We start from the raw sequence: 10,732 nt of genomic DNA on the forward strand, positions 1-10,732 counted from the left end.
TCAGACTCAAGAGTATCCAGGAAAAAGAAAAGCAAAGGGGTGAAAAAACAAAAATACCCAGGGAACATTTTGTTTTTCACTCTGGTGACAAACGCAAATTTGGTAGGGAAACAAGTTGCATAGTGTAAAATGTTTAATGTTCCTTTCATTCTCATGATGTTTATATGCAGCCTTTTAGCAATGTATTATAAGCAGGACCCTTTTAAAACAGTTACAACATAGATTAACTAATAGGAATTCTAAATTCTAAGTGCTATACATTTTGGAGAATGGGAGAAAAGGTTTTGCTGCTGCGTGTGTGTGTGTGTGTGTGTGTGTGTGTGTGTGCGCGCGCGCACGCGCGTGTGTTCTCCCCAAAAATAGTCTCTTGGCAAATCATTAGACTTTTCCTCTGTCTTTGTGTTTGAGGAGGTATGGGAGTGTGCTTAGTATTGTCTGTTACCTTATGGTTTTTCGTTTATACACAACAGGGTGCAACTTGCTTCCTCCCCACCCTGCAGTTGTCAGGATGTGTTGGAAAGCTTTTCTTTAGGAAGATTACATCTGGTCTTCTGTTGGAGTAAGAAGAAAAACAAGTATATTAACAGTTCACCTTCAATGCTTTCTCCTGCAAACATCAGATATCCATGAGCACCATTGATCTCTTCCCTTGATTGCACCCACACCCACTACCATCTCTGCTTGATCTCTGAGAACAGCTGATTTCCTGTGAGCTTTCTGTTAAAGGTGTAACCATCTTCTGGTTCTACGGCTGTCATAGTACATACAACTCTGCCAGGAAGCACCTGGGGAGTCCTTTGCTCTTTGCTGGTAGGTACATTTCTCTGAAGCAGCTGGCACTGTGACTCTCCTGAGACCCCGAAGGTGTTTTCTCCCATTTATTTATTTGTTTGTTTGTTTGTTTATTTATTTATTTATTATCCAAATGTGTTTATTGGGATGGTTTCCCACTCATCTTGATTTGAGGTGCTTTTAGTGCTGCTTCCTTCTGAAGGGGCATCCTTCTGTAAGCCTTCCTTTTCCTCCCCTTGGCGGACAGAGAACAGTGAAGCAGCCAACCCACAAAACTACCGTTTGTGCATGGCTACAGATGGTGGTGGTTTTACAGCATCCTGGGCATTTTACATCCATGAAGTAGGAACTGGGGCTCTGCACCGGGCGCTGCTGCTGTGTCTCCTCCTCTTCTGGAGAGGGATGGAGGAAAGCCTTAGAGAGAGGCATGTTGTCGTGGGGAGGTCATCACCACCGGAAAGGCATGTTTTCTTTTCTCAGCTTCTGTGGCCTCCTCTTATGGTCACTCTTTTTAACGGTACTAATCGCCGTCATGACTGTGGTACCAACTACGTGGCCTTTTTCCTTTCCTTCGTCACCTTTCCTTTACAATGGTCAAGGCAGGTTAATTTTCTCAACTCCTCAGTTTTACTGAAGGATTATTCCTGTTTTTATCTCTGGAGTGATCAGTTTGGATGGGGGGAAAAAACACACACACACTGTAACTTTGATTTTAGAATTGTCTGGTTTTTATATTTCTCAATTAGAACTGAATAATTTCTTTTTGTTGTTGATAATCCTCATCTGAGGATACTTTTTCCGTTGATTTTTAGAATGGAAGGGAAGGAGGAACGGGGGGAAAGAAAGAGAGAAACATTGATGCGAGAGAGACACATCAATTGGTTGCCTCCTGCACACACCCCGCCTGGGGTCCGGGATTGAACCTGTGACCCTTTGGTGTGCAGGCCGACACTCTAACCACTGAGCAACACTGAATAATTTTAAGGCAGTGAGTTAAGTGTAATTTTCTGGATTATACTGTGTTTCTCTAGCTAAATTGATCCATTTGTCACCTCATTCACCAAAAGCAAGTAATTGTGCCCTATAGTAAACAGCCTATGAGAATAGGCTGATCTAAGCATTCTTGCGAATGTAACCCTCCTGACTCTGTACAGTTCCTGGTAATCCTCCCAAAAAGTTTATGAAGAATGAATAATATTAAAATCTACCTACTGATGAGCTATGGTCACCAACATCCTACTAGGAGGGTTGGTGGCTGTGGTGGCACACTGCCCCGCTCAAGAACATCAGAGGATAAAGTACACATATAGGAAAAAATAGGCACATTCTGATCTTACAGAGTATAATCCACTCACAACTTCTCAGTTCAGTGTTCAAAAGATTTTGTAGTTCTCAGGCTAATCTGAATGTGGGTTGACTAGTGGGAAATCAAGCCCAAAAACCCATGCAGATTGCAACTACTGCTGCATCACCATTTACCTTCCCATTCCCCACCCTTTGGGTGGTGGCAGGCTGACTGAACAGTGGGATTTTTTAAATTACATTTTTATTGATTTCAGAGAAGAAGGGAGAGGGAGAGAGAGATAGAAACATCAATAATGAGAGAGAATCATTGATCGGCTGCCTCCTGTACACTCCCCACTGGAGATCAAGCCCGCAACCCAGACATGTGCCCTGACTGGGAATTGAACTGTGACCTCCTGGATCATAGGTTGATGCTCAACCTCTGAGCCACACTGGCCGGCTGAACAGTGGGATTTTAGATGCATGTAAGAACCCAGGAACTGCAGTGCTAGACAAAGTCATTCCCTGAAAGGGTGGTATTAGATTGGAAAAGAAATGTCCAGGATATAGGGATGACGTAGAATTGAGGTGGAACAATGTGAGGATGGGAGGAAGATATGGCAAATGTGGGGAAGGAAAGAGACTTGGTGCATGATCATGATGGTCTGACAACTTAGACATTTCAGAAAAGTTAGCCCGAAGCTGTTTCTGAGAGGGGAATGGGGTACTGTATGTCTGATCACAGCATTCCCTTGACTGAATCCCTCTGACAGATGCATTTATCATTGGAGGTTCCTCACAGCCCAGTCCAACTCCGGCCTGATCTGCCACTGCCTGCCTTCAGCATCAGATTTCTGTCACAGCAAACTGCATGCCATTCTCCTAAGAGTGCATGCATTTTAGTTATTGTAGTGGTTACCTGTTGTTTTTGTCTGCCCAACAAACTATTTCTCCTGAGTCCTCTCCTCCCCATCTCCTTATGAAGGACTGCCCTAGCCCTGCTCACGCCATGTGAGTCTAATAGGCCTCTAGAACAGCCTTTGCAACTTTCCTCACCCCTGGGTAAAATTATGCTCTGCTTTGTATAAGTCCCTATTAGCACAGCTCAGGTACAGCACCATGTACATGACCAAGTGTGAAGTACCATACTTCCTGCGCCATGAGCCAGCATGAGCCCAGAGATGGGCACATGACCCAAACTAGACCAAGCAGCAGCCTTCCATAAGATTTTATTTGCTGGCCCTGAAATGCAGATAGCCTTCTACACTATTCAATATAATCCAGTGGCACATGGTGTGATATGAGCATGGAGCCACTGATGGCCAGGTTCCATCCTTTTTCCTGCCACACGGATTATGTCCACCTGCTGTGGGGGAGAAGGCAGTTTATACACAGGGACAGGGCAGGAGGTTTGGGGAGCTGAAGCAAATACCATCCCTAGATTTCCCAGTTATGCTTTTATTAGCTTAAGCTATTTTGAGATGGATTTCTATCTCTTGGATCCAGAAGAGTTCAAGTTAGTCATCATTTGAGCAAAAATAGCCTCCATATCCGTAGTGGGAATTCTGTCCTTGCGGGCAGTGTCTCATGAAGCCTTTCTTCAATCCTCTGAAATTAGTAACTGCTTCTGAATCTCCTGTCATAGTCCATTCAGGCTACTATAGAAAAAACAAACATACTGAGTGGCTTATAAACATTTCTCACAGTCCTAGAGGCTGGGAAGTCCCAGATCATGGCACCAGCAGATTCGGAGTCTGTGAAAGCCCTCCATCTCCTGGCTGTCGTCTTCTCCCTGCAACCTCACATGCCAGAAGGCACTGGGATCTCTTTGGGTCCCTGTTATAGGGCACTAATCCCATTCATCCTCTACCTTTATGACCTAATCACTTCCCAAAGGCTCCACCTCCAAACTATCACATTACGGATTCGGTCTCAACATGTGAATTTGGGGAGATGTATTCAGTACATAGTGCCACCATTAACAATACCTCAGTAGCTGCACTGCATTCCTTTTGCCTTGATTTGGGGTTTGATTACAGGTCTCATTCCAACTCCTTTGCAAGTTCTTTGAAGATAGGGAGCATACCTTAATCATCATGGGACCTTCCACAGGGCATCACCTCATGGGTGCTTCAGTTTATTCAATTATGTATATCTGGACTGGTACTATGATATGCGTTTAAAAATATAAACACTCCTGCTTTCATGGAGTTTACACTCTAGTAGGAAAATCACATGTGCAAAATCCATGGAAACTGCTGAATTGGAAGAAACCTTGAGAAAAGGTAAACTCTACCTGGGATCAGACAAAAGGGACCTTGCTTTGTTCACCACCAAAGAGATTAAAATAGCTCTTATGATGCAGCAGGATGAGCTTGAAAATAGAACTTGGGTGTACCACTTTAAAAGACTGTTGTACCTGTGAAAATTGAAAATGCCTAACCATATGTTTAGAATTACAGGCACTCCCCAGCCTGTGCCCCACAGTGACTCAATGTCAGTTCCCTACTGACCAAGTACTTCCTTCTTGCCATATGCTGTTCCCTAAGCATAACCACGCACGTTCACAGCTCTCTACCTTTGTACTTGCTGTCCTCACCCCAGCATTTGCTCTGTTTCCCTCCATTTATTGAACTTTTACTTATTCTGAAGTATTCTGAACTTTTACTGCATTCACAATTGGGGGGAGGGTCTTCAGTGCGTTTCCAATTCCTTCCAGCTCTCTATACCAGACAGTAATTTAAGACTTAACCTCCGCAACTGAAACGTTATGGAAGGGAGGACTCGCAAAGAAAAGATGGAGTTCATGGGAAGTGAGAGTTGGTCAATTAATTTGCCTTTGTGAGAGACTACCACATTTTGTTGTGTTTTATTTATAAAGAAGTGGATGTATTCTAAGTGTCAAATAGCAATTAACTTTAGGTCCACAACTTTTTTGGAGGCTAAAGATCACCTGTACCTCCATATAAATGCACCCCAAGGTAAGTCCCTCCACAAAACATCTGCCTCTGATGGTTGACTGGCCACGTGGTGTCCTGAAGATGACTTCTGTGGGGAAGAATCTGCAGCACAGCTCAAAGAAAGGCCTGGTCCGGGAGTCAGCACTTAAACAGGTGGCGCGAGTGGACAGTCGCCCAGGCAGCAGAGGGCATCGTGGGGGGCTGTCTGAGCCCACTCCTCAGAGTAACGCCAAGTTGGACATTCGTTTCTGACACCTCAAATCCTGGGAACTTTTCTCAACCAGATATACGCTTATAAAGATTTGCTACTACCACCTGTTTCAAAGGTTTCTCTGCTCATGTTTCCTCTGTTAACTAAAAAGTTTCAAGGCTACATCTACATACACAGGGGTGAAAGCTTACTAGCTTGCCAGATTGATTAAATCTTCAATCGTGTGGCTATTAAAGTCACTGTTAACATGGACGGATCTGCTGTTCTAGATGCCTTAGGTGTGTTTCCTCACTCAATGTGCACAGTACCCCTATGAGGTAAATATTGTAGTTAGGCCTTATTTTCCAACAAGGAAACCAAGCAAGAAACAGGAAAGTTTAGGTAAAGCCCCCGGTCACACAACTGCAAGATGATGGTGGCGTGGCCGCGTGGAAGTCAGCACTCACAGGGGTAGAGCTTAAACCTGTGCTCCCCACCTCCCCAGCTGTGGGCGCCTTCTAGGTGGGCCTCAGGACCAGACCCCACACACCTGTCTCCAGGTAGAGGCCTGAGCATGGTAACTGTGTCAAAATTCTAGCTAATTCTCCTGCTGGTGGTCTCGATTGCTGGGAGAACCCCCACAGTGCCAGCAAGTGGGACAGAAAGGAGCCTGTTTCCTAAGAAGAATAAACCAAAGTGAGCGCTTCCTGCTTGCCTCCGTCAGCTGTGAGAAAGAACCGTGTCTTCACAAGTGAGTTGCCCAAGGAATGTAATCTTATCTGTGTTCCTTGCAGCACAAACAGCCGCTAAATATTCTTACCCAGGAGTAAAATAGTCCCGGGGATGGTCAGGCCACATTCCCCAGGTTTAAGAAGGCTGAAAATACCCTGTATTGTAATCTGTCATAATCCCCCGTCTTTTCCAGAATTCAGACCCTGAAACCTTTCCAGCAGTTCTCTCAAATGATTAATATAGATAAAGGCACTCCGGTTCTCAGCTGTACAGAGTCCCTAGGGGAGTGAAAAATTGTCACCAAGAGAAACTAGAACTCCCATTCGTTTAAATCCTGTTTTAATTTCTCTGAGAGGCTTGTCAGACTCAGGTTTCTACTCATCTGAGATTCGTAGAATCCTGTGACCACAGAACTTAATGATACTTAGAGCAAATTTTAAGACTCAGGAGCACAGTCGTGTTTGTAGAAAAGTATGTCTCATATGACTTGGTTGATACAACAATCTTATTAATATGAGAACCATAAAATTTGTGTTATATTATTTGTCTAGACTTGAAATTGACATATGCCTCGTTTACTTTTGCTACCCATTTCTCATTTAAAAATCATTAATATTTATAGCCTAACGTGTTACCATTATAGTGGGAATAAAAGGCAAGTGATGTATGACACCATCACCATTCTCTGTTTGGAGGGGCTTCATGATTTTGGCAACACTCTTAATGCTCAGCAGTGAGATCATTGAATCAAATAGCTATGCCATTCATGGCTCATCTGTATACTTTTATAGCTAGATTTTACAGCCTGGTCTCAGCCTTGAGAATTAAATATTTCAACATTCATATGCCTTTAACTTCATTGCTTAAAACTTGCCCCACATTTTTGCTGTTGGCCTTTGTCCTACTTTTTGGTATGGCACTAAACAGGCTGAGCCTTCAGTAAACTATGCTGTTCAAATTCTTGCATAACATTCCAGCTTAGAACACAGTAGTCCTTTTGTTACAGAGGAACCAGCTAAAGAATGTTCTCATTTATGGAGTAGCAAAAACCTCAGACATTACCTATATCATACTGCTCTACATGTTAAAAAATATTTTACCTAAGTAGGCTCTTAATTGCACATGGCACTGAAGAGAAGAGTGTTGACTAAACACAAAATTATGAAAACAATATTTGTGGTGAAAATGTAATCCAAAAATACACTCAGAGACATATGTCAACACGTATGTGTGTTCTAACTAATTCAGCAACGAATGCAAGCTCTTTCGCCGCCCTCCCTGTATTAGCTGAATTGGGGTGATGGTAGGAAGTGCCCAGGTAGCTGCACATAATCAACTGTTTATCAAGTTTCGGTTGACCTTTAGTGAGTGGCCAGTTGTCAAGCTAGGGTGGCATAAAGATAGTTTTTAAATCCTTCAGTTATTTATTTAAAGACTTGACGATCCTCCAGCTGCAATGCCAGCATGCCCAGGTATGTAAGTCAGTATTTGCAACAGAACATTGTCCCTCAAGATCTTTGCCTTCCATAACAAATTCACAAACTGCCCTTCCTGTCTGCACCCTGTACCACGGCTGCCTAAGCACCAGGTCAGTAAAGACTGCAGTATATCTAAAAATCATAGTCCTAAAACCCTTGGGCAGACAAATGCCATTGATCCCAATGTCACATTCAGGAAGTCACTGGTCCAAGTACCATCTTCAGCAAATTCCCAGGCATGACCAAACTTGCTAGGAAACCAAAAAAGAATTCTGGGAAATAGGCCAGGATCCTGGGTGTTATTGTACAGCATTCAAGCCAATTCTGGTTTCAAAATTCTTTTGAGATGGTTACTCAATGATCGAAATGCATTCAACAGTGCTGGCACAGATCATGATGCAAGAAACACACCGCAGACGCGTGCTTGCATATCAGTAGAAGAGTTTGTTTTGTGTTTGAATTTGAGTGAAACCTACTGGTGAGGCATTACCAAATACTAGGTATAAAACTGGATTAGGGCTTTCTATCAAATATAATCGGGCTAATCCCTTACCTTCTGTCTTCCCTGTTTTCAAAGATGCTGTGAAGAATGAATAAGAAAACATTTTACTTAAGATGTTGTTATAAGCACAAAGAAGACAGGACTCAGAAGATATGAATAAGAAATGGTAAGCCTTTAATAAGCTTTAACAAGTGAGTCATAGTATTCCTAAATAATCTATTAATGGTGATGTGATCTCAATAAAAATGCAACAGGATTTTTTTGGAAGCCAGAATAACTTTCTCAAATTCACATAGAAAAACAAACAAACAAACAATCAAACAAGGATAGCCAGGGAACTTCTTAGGGGAAAGAAATGTAATAAGGGTGATCTACACCTACTATAGAGAAAGACAGCACAAAGCTGCCGTGATCAGAGAGTTACGGTATATGACAAGACAAGAGAGACCAGGGGAATACACTAAGAAAAACCAGAACTGCATCAAATAGACAGATTTAGTTTATGAGGAAGATGACATTTTAAGGAAGAAGAATCTAAACTGAAAGGACAAGATACCACTTTTCACCTATAAAAATGACAAAGTTCAAAACGCTCAATAACATGCTCTGTTGGTCAAGGTAGTGGGAAACAGGTACTCTCAAATGTGTGCTAGTGGAGATGTGAACAGGTACAGCCCCTTCGGAGGGCAGTTCGGCAACAGCTATTAAAATTGAAAATGCCCATACCCTTTAACTCAGCAATTCTGCTTTTGCAAAGTTATCCTTCAGATAGTCTCACACAAGCAAAATGACCTACATATAAAGTAATTCATTGCAGAATTGGTGACAGCAAAAGATTATAAGTAATGTAAATGGCCATAGATTAGGAATTATTAAATAAACGATGTTACCTCCATAAAGTGGAATGATGTGCAGCTTAAAGATTAAGAAAATTAAAGGTACAGCAGTTCTATAAGTACAGGCATGAAACAATCCTCAGGCTACATGGTTAAGTGAAAACCAAAACGCAGAACAGTATGTATAGAATATAGAGTGTATACTATATAGAATGTATACTATTGTGGGGAGTGGGGGTAATAGAAAATACCTCTAAGATAAACTAATTCTCATGGTTTTCTCTGTAAATGAGAATTAGATAACTGAAGGAAGAGTGGGGAAGGAGACCACTTTTAGCTATATAGTCTTTTGTGCCTTTTGAATTTTTAATTGTATGCATGAGTTACCTATCCCAAAGTGGGTGTGTATGTCTTCAAGAAACAACAAACAATACAACCCTGATAAATTTACATACCACCATCTAAATACTCTTCTTCTTTTGAGAGTATTGAGCAATATGGGAGATTGTAGAATGTAAGAAATAGGAAAGAAGTGTCTTTCCCAGACATTTAGAGAAATAAAGGACCAGGATCTTTAAAAGTAGGATGATTTAACTATCTGTCTGAGCATTCTGAAAGAACTTCAGTAACAGAATTGTTGACCCAGACATGGCTGTAAGTCAATCTAATAATCTAAATAACTTTTAAAATCATAACCCTTGCCCATGAACCCTAGGCTTTGAGTGGTCCAAGCATTATAAAAATTGTATTTAAATATGCTCAATAGAATTTAGATCACGTACTTTCTCATGAACCTGGGAACTCCAAAATGACTTTGTTGTTTTGTTTTGTTGTACCTTTGAATTGTTCATTTCTTTTATGTGGTGAATAATGATAGGCAATGGGGGGAAATGTATCCAGATGACTATGAAATCCAGTTCTTCCTATGATGGAGAAGAAGCAAATTATGTAATAGCAAAACGGCCTGGCTGGAGTGGCTTAGGGGTTGAGCATCGACCTATGAACCATTAGGTCACAGTTTGATTTCTGGTCAGGGCACATGCTCAGGTTGGAGGCTTGATCCCCAGTAGGGGGTGTGCAGGAGGCAGCTGATCAATGATTCTCGCTCATCATTGATGTTTCTATCTGTCTCTCTCCCTTCCTCTCTGAAATCAATAAAAATATATTTTTTTAAAAACTGACTGTAGCCACTACCAGTGGGGGAATATTTGCTCCCAACCTCACATAAAAGCCAAAGAAAAAGTCTTTGCCAGTACTCCACCTTGCAGCCTCAAGGTTCACATTCCCTTAGAGGAGCCATTGTTTTTGCAAAACACACTAACAAGTTTTGGGATATTCAAAGACAGGCCTGGAAAAGCTCAAAATAGTTCTGTATATTAGGAGAACTGAGTTGAGGAGTAGAGAACCCTAGGGCCCAGGTAAATTGAAGGTAGGAAGATAGGAAAGGGGTCTCCAAGGGAAATGGAAACCAAGCAACCTCTGTAAAGTTTGCTGTACACACAGATGCCTGTGTGAATGATAATTTAAGGGGAACAAAGGGCTGATATTCCTCACTCAGGACAAAGCAATGTAGAATAGTAAAAGCATGTGGTAAAGCGAAACAGTTGATAAAGTAATTCTTCAAATCCTGAGGTGATTGGAAATTGCTTCAATTACCCAGAGTTCCCTAAGGAGGAACACAAGAGCTCAAGTAATTTCCTTTGAATTTCAAAGGAGAAAGTAATCCCACTGACATTTGGGTTACACCCCCCTCCACTCAAAACCTGCACAATGAGATTGTGAAACAGGCAATACATTTCTATATCTACAGCTTTAAGCAGGCCAACGGGAGTGCTCGGTATCCCCCACGCCTTTCTCAAGAGTAAACTTTCAGGGATATAAGCTCACCCCGTCTCCAATTCTTAGTCAGGAAATTAAACTTCTTAGGACTTTCCTGAGATGTTTTTTAAATACTTGCT

The sequence above is a fragment of the Plecotus auritus genome (assembly GCF_963455305.1).
Source record: "Plecotus auritus genome assembly, chromosome: 1".
Classification (NCBI taxonomy): domain Eukaryota; kingdom Metazoa; phylum Chordata; class Mammalia; order Chiroptera; family Vespertilionidae; genus Plecotus; species Plecotus auritus.